The sequence below is a fragment of the Heptranchias perlo genome, chromosome 26 (assembly GCF_035084215.1).
Source record: "Heptranchias perlo isolate sHepPer1 chromosome 26, sHepPer1.hap1, whole genome shotgun sequence".
In the NCBI taxonomy this organism is placed as follows: Eukaryota; Metazoa; Chordata; class Chondrichthyes; order Hexanchiformes; family Hexanchidae; genus Heptranchias; species Heptranchias perlo.
The window spans coordinates 13,179,844-13,189,194 of NC_090350.1; the positions used below are offsets into that span (position 1 = coordinate 13,179,844).

Genomic DNA, 9,351 nt, shown 5'->3' on the forward strand with positions numbered 1-9,351 from the left:
CTGTCTATCTCTCTCTCTGACTGTCTGTCTCTCTCCCTGTCTCTCACTCCCTCAGTACTGTACTAAAATGTCAGCCTAGATGAGGCGGATAAACAAGAGGAAGAACAAGACTGTATCAATCCCAAAACCTATCTTCATTTGTATGTAAGTAACTTCAGTGCTGAACCCCCATGTTTTACTTCTGTCAATATACATACCCAGCTCAAGGTTTTAAATCCTTTCACCACTCATGTATCAGGACATTTTTTTCCAAAAACCTAACATACTCACCCACAAATAATCACAGGTAACTGGATAGAATTTAAAGCCTTTATTCCAAATGAGGGACTCAGTTAAGTGGAGTCTGAGTAGGAAGGTTGTGGGTTCAATGCCCATTGCAGATGTGAGCACAAAGTCTGGGTTGAGCTTTCAATGAAGTATTGATAAAGTGCTGCATTGTCAGATATATATTTCAGATGAAACATTAGTCCTAGGCCCTGATTGCCTGCTCATGTGATTGTAAAAGGTCGCATGACACTATTTGAAAGAGAGCAGGAAGTTTTCCCGGTGCCCTGGCCAACATTCCTCCCTCAATCGAGCCAACAGAGCCAAACGGATATCTCCAACTAATCAAAGCTGACAAAAGCATAATTGAGGTTTTCGATGGAAATTGAGATGAGTTAGAGATGGAGACGGGTGATATTACAGAGGTGAAACTCAGTGATCTTGATGTGGGGTTAGAAGCACAGCTTAGAGTCAAGTAGAACACCGATGTTGTACCATGTTGGGTTAAGCCTGAGTAGCTATCCAAGAGGGCTCATGGGCCTACTGCACAGAGCTTCTGATAGGGACTGAGCAATGTGGCTTCTGTCTTGCCAATTTTTGAGCTGCAGCAAGTTTTGTCTCATCCATGAACTTGATATTGGTAGCCCCACAGCACAGTGATGGTCAAGGAATCAAGGCTGGTGGAATAGAGGTAAAGCTGGGTATAATTGGCATACATATAAAAGTTCATTCTGTGGTTATGGGTGATATCAACAAGGGGCAGCATATACATAAAGAATAGAAGGGGGCAAGGATGGAACGTTGGTGCACACTGGAGGTGACCTTGTGGGCAGGGGAGGAGTAGCCAATAATTCGCAATCATCACTGTGCTGTCTGACTACCAGTTTGACATCAAAATCATGGATGAGCCAAAAGTTTCTGCAGCTCAACAACTGGCAAGACAGAACCCATTCTGTTCAGTCCCTGCCAGAAACTCTGTGCCGTGGACCATAGAGGAAAGAAGAGTGGAGGAGGATGGTGGAGTTGAAGGTGTTGAAACTCACAAGAAGGACGATGAGGGATAATACACCGTGGCCACATTCAGCAGAATGTTGTTGATGACCTTGGCCTGGACAGATGGGACGAAAACCCGACTGAAGGGATTTGAATAGGAAGCGATGGTGGAATTGGATGGTGGCAAGGCATTTCATGATCTTAGCAAGGAAAGACAGATGGGAGATGGGGCAATAATAGAAGAAGATTGGAAGGGTCAAGAGTAGGCTTTTTAGGGGGTGGAGTGATTATGACAGTCTTGAAATGGAGTAGGGGAAACAGTAGCTAAGGAAAAACAGCAAAAGTTGATGTCAGTGAGCATCAACTGAGGATGGCTATATCAGTGGCCAGGAACTGAGTTGGGAAGGAACCAAGAAAGCAGGAGGTGAGTTCCATGGAGGAGATGAGTGTGGTATGAGTTAGGGTGGAGATTGGGGAGAAGCTGCAGAGAGTTTTGGGATCAGAGCTTAGGTAGGAATGAACTGCGAGTGGTTGGTGAAACATAAGGGTTGGAGAAGGCTGATTATGTAGTTGGAAATATGCACACACTACTCATACCTTCCCTTTTAAAACATTCAGTGCAATGAGTCAAAGTCCAGCCTGTTGTACTGTAGGTGGGAAGATATTTTGTTGCAGCAGTGGGTGTGGAAGACTGAGATTGGATTGCTAGGCCACTGCATACTTTTGCCCACAAGTTATACTACACAATGGTCCAGAACGATGGCCCAAAATGGATTGTCATAATAAGACACAAGATGTAAAGGCATTTTCCACCCAGTTCTTACCTCCTCTGAAAGTGTCTGTGATGTTCTTTGTAAGTGCGTAATGAAGTGTGTTCAGTTCTCCCCAGCTCTCAATAAACATCTACAAATACAGGAATCCCTTTGAGGGCTAACAGGAAAATGTCCATCAGATCCAAATCTACCTTGTCCCATGGCTTTGAGATCATGCATTTTGCATTAGTCAAGCAGATTCAGCATATAAACACCACTATAGTTCTGACACATGGGGCAGTGGATCACAGTTTGAGGCCTCTGGTGGGTTACTTCTTTTCCAAAGTATCTGGCAGAAGGGTAGGAGAGTGGGCTATTACAGGAGAGTGACAGGATTAAGATTGTCTGCATTATTTTCTATAGTGATTAATGACTCTTTTTTTTGGGACTAATAAAGATGGGTTCTTAGTTTATAAAGTAAAAAGATAGGACTAGATTAGTAACCCAGGGGTTATGAGTTTAAATTCCTCTATGGCAAGTTGTGAAATCGAATAAATCTGGTAATTTGTGGATTAGCACCAGAAAATGATCGTGGAAGCCACCAGATTGTTGCTAAAACCCAACTAGTTCATAAATGTCCTTCGGGGAAGGGAACTTGCCATCTCTACCTGGCCTGGCCTACATGTGACACCAGTCCAATGCCTCAGGGTCAGTAGAGCTAGGCAATAAATGCTGCCTGCCAGTGGTGTCCACATCCCAAGAACAAATCAAAGAGGAAATGTTTTATTCGTTCTTATAAAATAGCACCAAACTAGATTCAGATTGTTTATTTCTGTTTCAGTATCGAATAATCACAAAGTGCAATCTGGAATCCTCTTCTGGATTTTTTTCAAATGTTAAACTGTAACTAAGCTTCAAATATCCCAATTAATTTCAATTCAATAGAAATCCAATGCTGTACAATGGCAATCCAATGGTCCATGTTGAAAGTTTATTCCAGAAAACACAACGGTTTATATTCCGTCTCTATTTTAACAATCCAGTTTACAATCAATAGCAGTCAAGTCTGTTTGCTTTTTTATGCAGGGATCATTCTCAATTACCCAATCAATCTCTTTGTGCCTCAGTTACCGTTTTTGTGCTCTGATATTTCCTCCAAAATTGAACTTACCACTTTGCGTGTGTGAAGACCTTTGTAATACGGCCAGATAGATTGGCCCAGATTTTGCTGCCAAAATAACGGCGAGTTTAATGGCGCACGCCATTATTAATGTGTAAACCGTCCAGCAACTTGTGGTGAGAAAAAGATACCCTTGAACTTCGAATCGCCACAAAGTTGCTGGACGATTTGCGCTGCTCCACCATTAGCCTTGTGAAAACAGCACCTCACCCTCAAATTCCCCGTGTTTCATGAAGTTGCTGCATTTGCGCCTTAATTGTCAATTAAACTCATCGCAGAAAGTTAGGGTTGCTACTTAACAGCGTTATTACCTTTTTAACTAGGAGATTTATGTTCTTGCAATGCCTCTCAACCTCTCCGACCTTGAAAGGGAACACTTGAAACTGTGGAGTCTCATTCCTGCAGGTAGTAAATTGTTCTTAGAGATTTTTAAATTTTAAATGTTTTCCTTACTTTTTCTTTCTGTCTCTTTTTACTCTCCCTCTTAATCAAATCTTTCTTTCTCCTCTCTTTATTTCTTTTTCTGAACCTGATTTGACTCTAATTCACCCTATTTCCTTCTCCGTCATTCCTCTGTTTCTTTCTGAATCCTTCAATCTCATTGGTTAAGGAGGTAGACTATTGGTCCCATCGTTCACCAAGGTCCCAGATGTCCCGTTATCAGCTCGCACTTCCAGCAACTTACAGGGCAAAAATATTTTGAGCTGAAGGGTGAGGGGAACTAACGGGGCGAAATGCCCCACTCCAGCAAAATCTGGGCCATTTATATTTCCGGAGCTGTAATGTGAACTATGTGAAAAATCTGTCCACTAGATGGCATGTACTGTGGTCTGGCTTTTTGACCTCCTGTCTGGAGGAGTGGCAGATCCAAGGAGCCATTTTAATCATGACAGACAGCAGTTAGTTGAATCCTGAACCATCCAAGCTACCTCTTATTGGAAAAAATGATATTTACTTAGAAGATTCAGTTCTTATTTTTCTTGTAGTAAACCTAATTTAGGGCGTATTTTGTTGAGTTACTGTTAAGAAAATGGTGCAGCCTTCAATTTGAGTCTGTGTCACACAATAGCCATATTATTGGAATTCCTTCTGTATTCCAATATCAACCATTTAAAGTGATATTGGAACACAAAATTACTTTATCATTAACAACACACTGGTTCTATAAATAATGTAATATAAATTGTAATCTATCAGAGTGTGATGGAGAATCATTTATTGATGTTTTCACACTATGTTATAGGAGGCCACCATCACATTCCTATTTCTATGTTTAATCACTTATTTTCCTGTTTTATATATAACTTTTTTTTAAACTGGAGTGTTTCAAGCCTAAATACCTATATGGGATCTTATTCCAGTAAAGGCAAGGTTCTATCAAGAAAGAGGCCACCTTCAAAATGGCTTCTGCAACTGCATGCTGGGAAATTGATTTACAGTTCCTACAGAGCCAAAATCAGAAAGAGGCCAGCCACGGCAATATGGTTTCCCAGAGTATACATCTAATAGGAATCACTGAGCACAAACAAGTGCTAGAAATAATTAATGTATATCACTGGGCAATTAAATAATGTTGTAATGTAATCTGGATTGCATTAGCATGGACAGCATTTGTCAGACCCCACAGTTGGCCATTAGCATGCCTTCTTCTGTACAATATGGAGCTGGCTGTTCACTGTTCAAGTAAAGTGCTTCAGTATCGTAGATTGACTTCTCAAAAATAAGACCACACTTTAAAGGGTTTCAGGGATATATGATCAGACAGTTTTGATATCTGAATTAATTTGATTTTGCCCTTTCTGAATCAGATGTGGCTCTGTGAGTAAGACTGTTACAGTGTTCTGAAATAGATTGTAACCAGTAAACTTTGGATAGTTATTCCCGAGTATTTGCCCATCATTTGTGTTGAAAGATCTGTTCAGTTGACTGGTTTGTGTGCTTAACACTTTCATGATCTGGTTCAGAGATGCTGTGTTATTTGAAACGAGTTTAAAAGCTGGCTGCTACTGCTCGCTGCTGTAAATTACTTTATCTGTGAATAAACCTGCTAGTTTGGTTAGTCTGCTGTGCAAGTGTCTGGCATGACTGATATTAATGATCTCTCTGAAGTGATATGGGCACACAATCAAAATCCTACTTGTGTTTCAGGGACAAGAAATGGGCCGATTGTTCACCCAGTTTACGTTATCCCAGGTTATTTTTGAGTACAGGTCACGGTCCCATTCATAGGCTTGCCTGTGGCAGCTGGCTTGTGTGTTGTACTTGAGCAAAAGTGTCTGAAGAAGCCTGAATCAAAACAAAAGGTTTGCACTTTTTAAGGGAGGAACAAACAAGATTTATTATAAGTTTTAAAAAATACTGATGGAGAAACTAATGAAATTAAAGATAGACAAATCTCCACGACCTGATGGTTTGCACCTGAGGGTATTAAAAGAAGTAGGTGAGGAAATTGTAGATGCTCTAGTCATGATATTCCAAAACTCTCTCGATTCAGGAATTGTCCCCTTGGATTGGAAAATTGCCAATGTCACTCCACTATTTAAGAAGGGCAAGAGAGATAAACTAGGAAATTATAGGCCTATTAGTCTAACGCCAGTTGTGGGTAAGTTACTAGAATCTGTTATTAGGGACAGAATGACTGAGCATTTGGACAAATATGAGCTGATCAGAGAGAGCCAGCATGGATTTGTAAAGGGTAAGTCATGTCTTACAAACCTGGTTGATTTTTTTGAGGCTATAACTAAAGTGGTAGATAAGGGGATGTCTATGGATGTTATTTATATCGACTTCCAGAAGGCATTCGTCAAGGTTCCACATAAGGGACTGTTAACAAAAATGAGAGCACATGGAAATGGAGGCAATCCATTGGCTTGGATAGGGAATTGGTTAGAAGGTAGGAGACAGAGAGTAGGGGTAAAGGGTGTGTACTCATATTACCAAGATGTGACTGGTGGTATCCCCCAGGGATCTGTACTGGGGCCGTAGCTTTTCACTACATTTATAAATGACTTGGATGAAGGAATAGAGAGCCGTATATCTAAGTTTGCTCATGACACTAAGTTAGGTGGCACAGTAAATAGTATAGATGGGAGCAGAAAGTTGCAAAGGGACATTGAGAGATTAAGGTGGGCAAAACTGTGGCAGCTGGAGTTCAATGTGGGAAAGTGTGAGGTCATCCACTTTGGACCTAAGAAAGATAGATCAGAGTATTTTCTAAATGCCGAGAAGCTATTAACTGTAGATTAGCAGAGAAATTTAGGGGTCCAAGTACAAAAATCATTAAAAGCTAGTGGACAGGTACAAAAAATAATTTAAAAGGCTAATGGACTGTTGGCCTTTATCTCAAGGGGGCTTGAATACAAAAGGGTGGAAGTTATGTTCCAGCTGTACAGAGCTCTGTTTAGACCCCATCCTGATTGCTGCATTCAGTTCTGGGCACCGCACCTCAGCAAGAATATATTGGCCTTTAAGGGGGTGCAGCGCAGATTCACCAGAATTATACCGGGGCTAAAAGGGTTAAATTATGAGGACAGGCTGCACAGGCTAGGCATGTTTTTCCTTGAATATAGAAGATTAAGGGGTGATTTAATTGAGGTGTTAAAAATGATTAAAGGATTTGAAAGGGTAGATAAAGAGAAACTATTTCCTCTGGTGGGACAGTCTAGAACAAGGGAGCATAACCTTAAAATTAGAGCTAGGCCGTTCAGGGGTGATGTCAGAAGATACTTCTTCACACAAAGGGTAGTAGAAATCTGGAACTCTCTCCCAGTAAGATTTGAAGGCCAGGTCAAATGAAAATTTCAAAACTGAGATTGATAGATTTTTGTTAGGTAAGGGTATTAAGGGTAACGGAACCAAGGCAGATAGATGGAGTTAAGATACAGATCAGCCATGACCTAATTGAATGGTGGAATAGAATCAAGCAGCTCAATGGCCTACTTCGGTTCCTGTGTTTCCCAATCTCACCGCTGCAAAGCAGGGAAGGACATCGGCAAAACTAAACTCTTGTTTGCACACTAATTTGCACAGAATGACGTTTGCCTAGGCCTCCAATCCCTCCTCTGCGTAAATGTAACAAAAATATATATTTCATAGAATCATAGAATCATAGAAGTTTACAACATGGAAACAGGCCCTTCGGCCCAACATGTCCATGTCGCCCAGTTTATACCACTAAGCTAGTCCCAATTGCCTGCACTTGGCCCATATCCCTCTATACCCATCTTACCCATGTAACTGTCCAAATGCTTTCTAAAAGACAAAATTGTACCCGCCTCTACTACTGCCTCTGGCAGCTCGTTCCAGACACTCACCACCCTTTGAGTGAAAAAATTGCCCCTCTGGACCCTTTTGTATCTCTCCCCTCTCACCTTAAATCTATGCCCCCTCGTTATAGACTCCCCTACCTTTGGGAAAAGATTTTGACTATCTACCTTATCTATGCCCCTCATTATTTTATAGACTTCTATAAGATCACCCCTTAACCTCCTACTCTCCAGGGAAAAAAGTCTCAGTCTGTCTAACCTCTCCCTATAAGTCAAACCATCAAGTCCCAGTAAATCTTTTCTGCACTCTTTCTAGTTTAATAATATCCTTTCTATAATAGGGTGACCAGAACTGTACACAGTATTCCAAGTGTGGCCTTACTAATGTCTTGTACAACTTCAACAAGACATCCCAACTCCTGTATTCAATGTTCTGACCAATGAAATCAAGCATGCCGAATGCCTTCTTCACCACCCTATCCACCTGTGATTCCACTTTCAAGGAGCTATGAACCTGTACTCCTTGATCTCTTTGTTCTATAACTCTCCCCACAAATTTCAAATTCAACTTGTTTGGAGATGCTAGGGATTGAACCCAGGACCTCATACATGCAAAGCATGTGCTCTTCCACTGAGCTACATCCCTAGATGACAAAATTTTTTATTGATCCTTTCTTCAGGGGTAAAACTGGTTAGTTAAGAAAGGTGTGAGAGGGAAACCAAAGAATTATAGACCAGTTAGCCCAACATGCTGTCGGGAAATTACTAGAGTCTATAATTAAGGATAGAGTGACTGAACACCTTGAAAATTTTCAGTTGATCTGAGAGAGTCAGCAAGGATTTGTAAAGGGTAGGTCATGCCTGATGAACCTGATTGAATTTTTTGAAGAGGTGACTAAAGTAGTGGACAGGGAAATGTCTATGGATGTTGTTTATATGGCCTTACAGAAGGCATTCGATAAAGTCCCTCATAAGAGATTGTTAGCTAAAGCTGAAGCTCATAGAATTGAGGGCAAATTATTGACCTGGTTAGGAAATTGGCTGAGCAGCAGGAGACAGAGAGTAGGGATAATGGGCAGTTACTCAAATTGGCAGGATGTGACTAGTGGTGATCCACAGGGATCTGTTTTCGGACCTCAACTATTCACTTATTTATTAACGACTTAGTTGACGGGATAGAAAGCCACGTTTACAAGTTTGCCGATGACACAAAGATAGGCAGCATTGAATGGCGGAACAGGTTCGAGGGGCTCAATGGCCTACTCCTGTTCCTATGTTCCTAGGTTCCTAGGTTCCTCGTGCTAGTTGTTTCTGCTAGCTGCAGAGGCTTGAATATATAATCTGGGCTGGTACTTATATGAGGTACTGAGGGAGTGCTGCACTGTCGGAGGTGCCGTCTTTCGGATGAGACTTTAAACCAAGGCCCCATCTGCCCTCTCAGGTGGACGTATAAGATCCCATGGCACTATTTTGGAAGAGCAGGTGTGTTCCCCTGGTGTCCTGGTCAATATTTATCCCTCAACCAACACCTAAAACAAATGATCTGGTCATTTGTCTCATTGCTATTTGTGGGAGCTTGCTGTGTGCAAATTGGCTGCCACGTTTCCCTACATTACAACAGTGACTAGGGACATAGGAACAGGAGTAGGCCATTTAGCCCCTCAAGCCTGTTCCGCCATTCAATGAGATCATGGCTGATCTGAGACCTAACCCCATATCACTGAATACCTTTGGTTAACAAATATCTATCAATCTCAGATTTAAAATTAGCAGTTGAGCTAGCATCAACTGCTATTTGCAGGAGAGTTCCAAACTTCTACCACTCTTTGCGTGTAGAAGTGTTTCCTAACTTCATTCGTGAAAGTCCTGGCTCAAACCTTTAGGTTATGTTCCCTAG

The 9,351-nt window shown here is 41.4% G+C and overlaps 1 non-coding gene across 1 annotated transcript; it reads right to left on the minus strand.

Annotated features, from left to right (window-relative positions):
- Window positions 1–8,028: 8,028 nt before the first annotated feature.
- On the minus strand, window positions 8,029–8,100 carry trnaa-ugc (transfer RNA alanine (anticodon UGC)). Its single transcript has one exon. It is a non-coding gene; the product is annotated as a tRNA-Ala (tRNA).
- Between the last annotated feature and the right edge of the window lie 1,251 nt (window positions 8,101–9,351).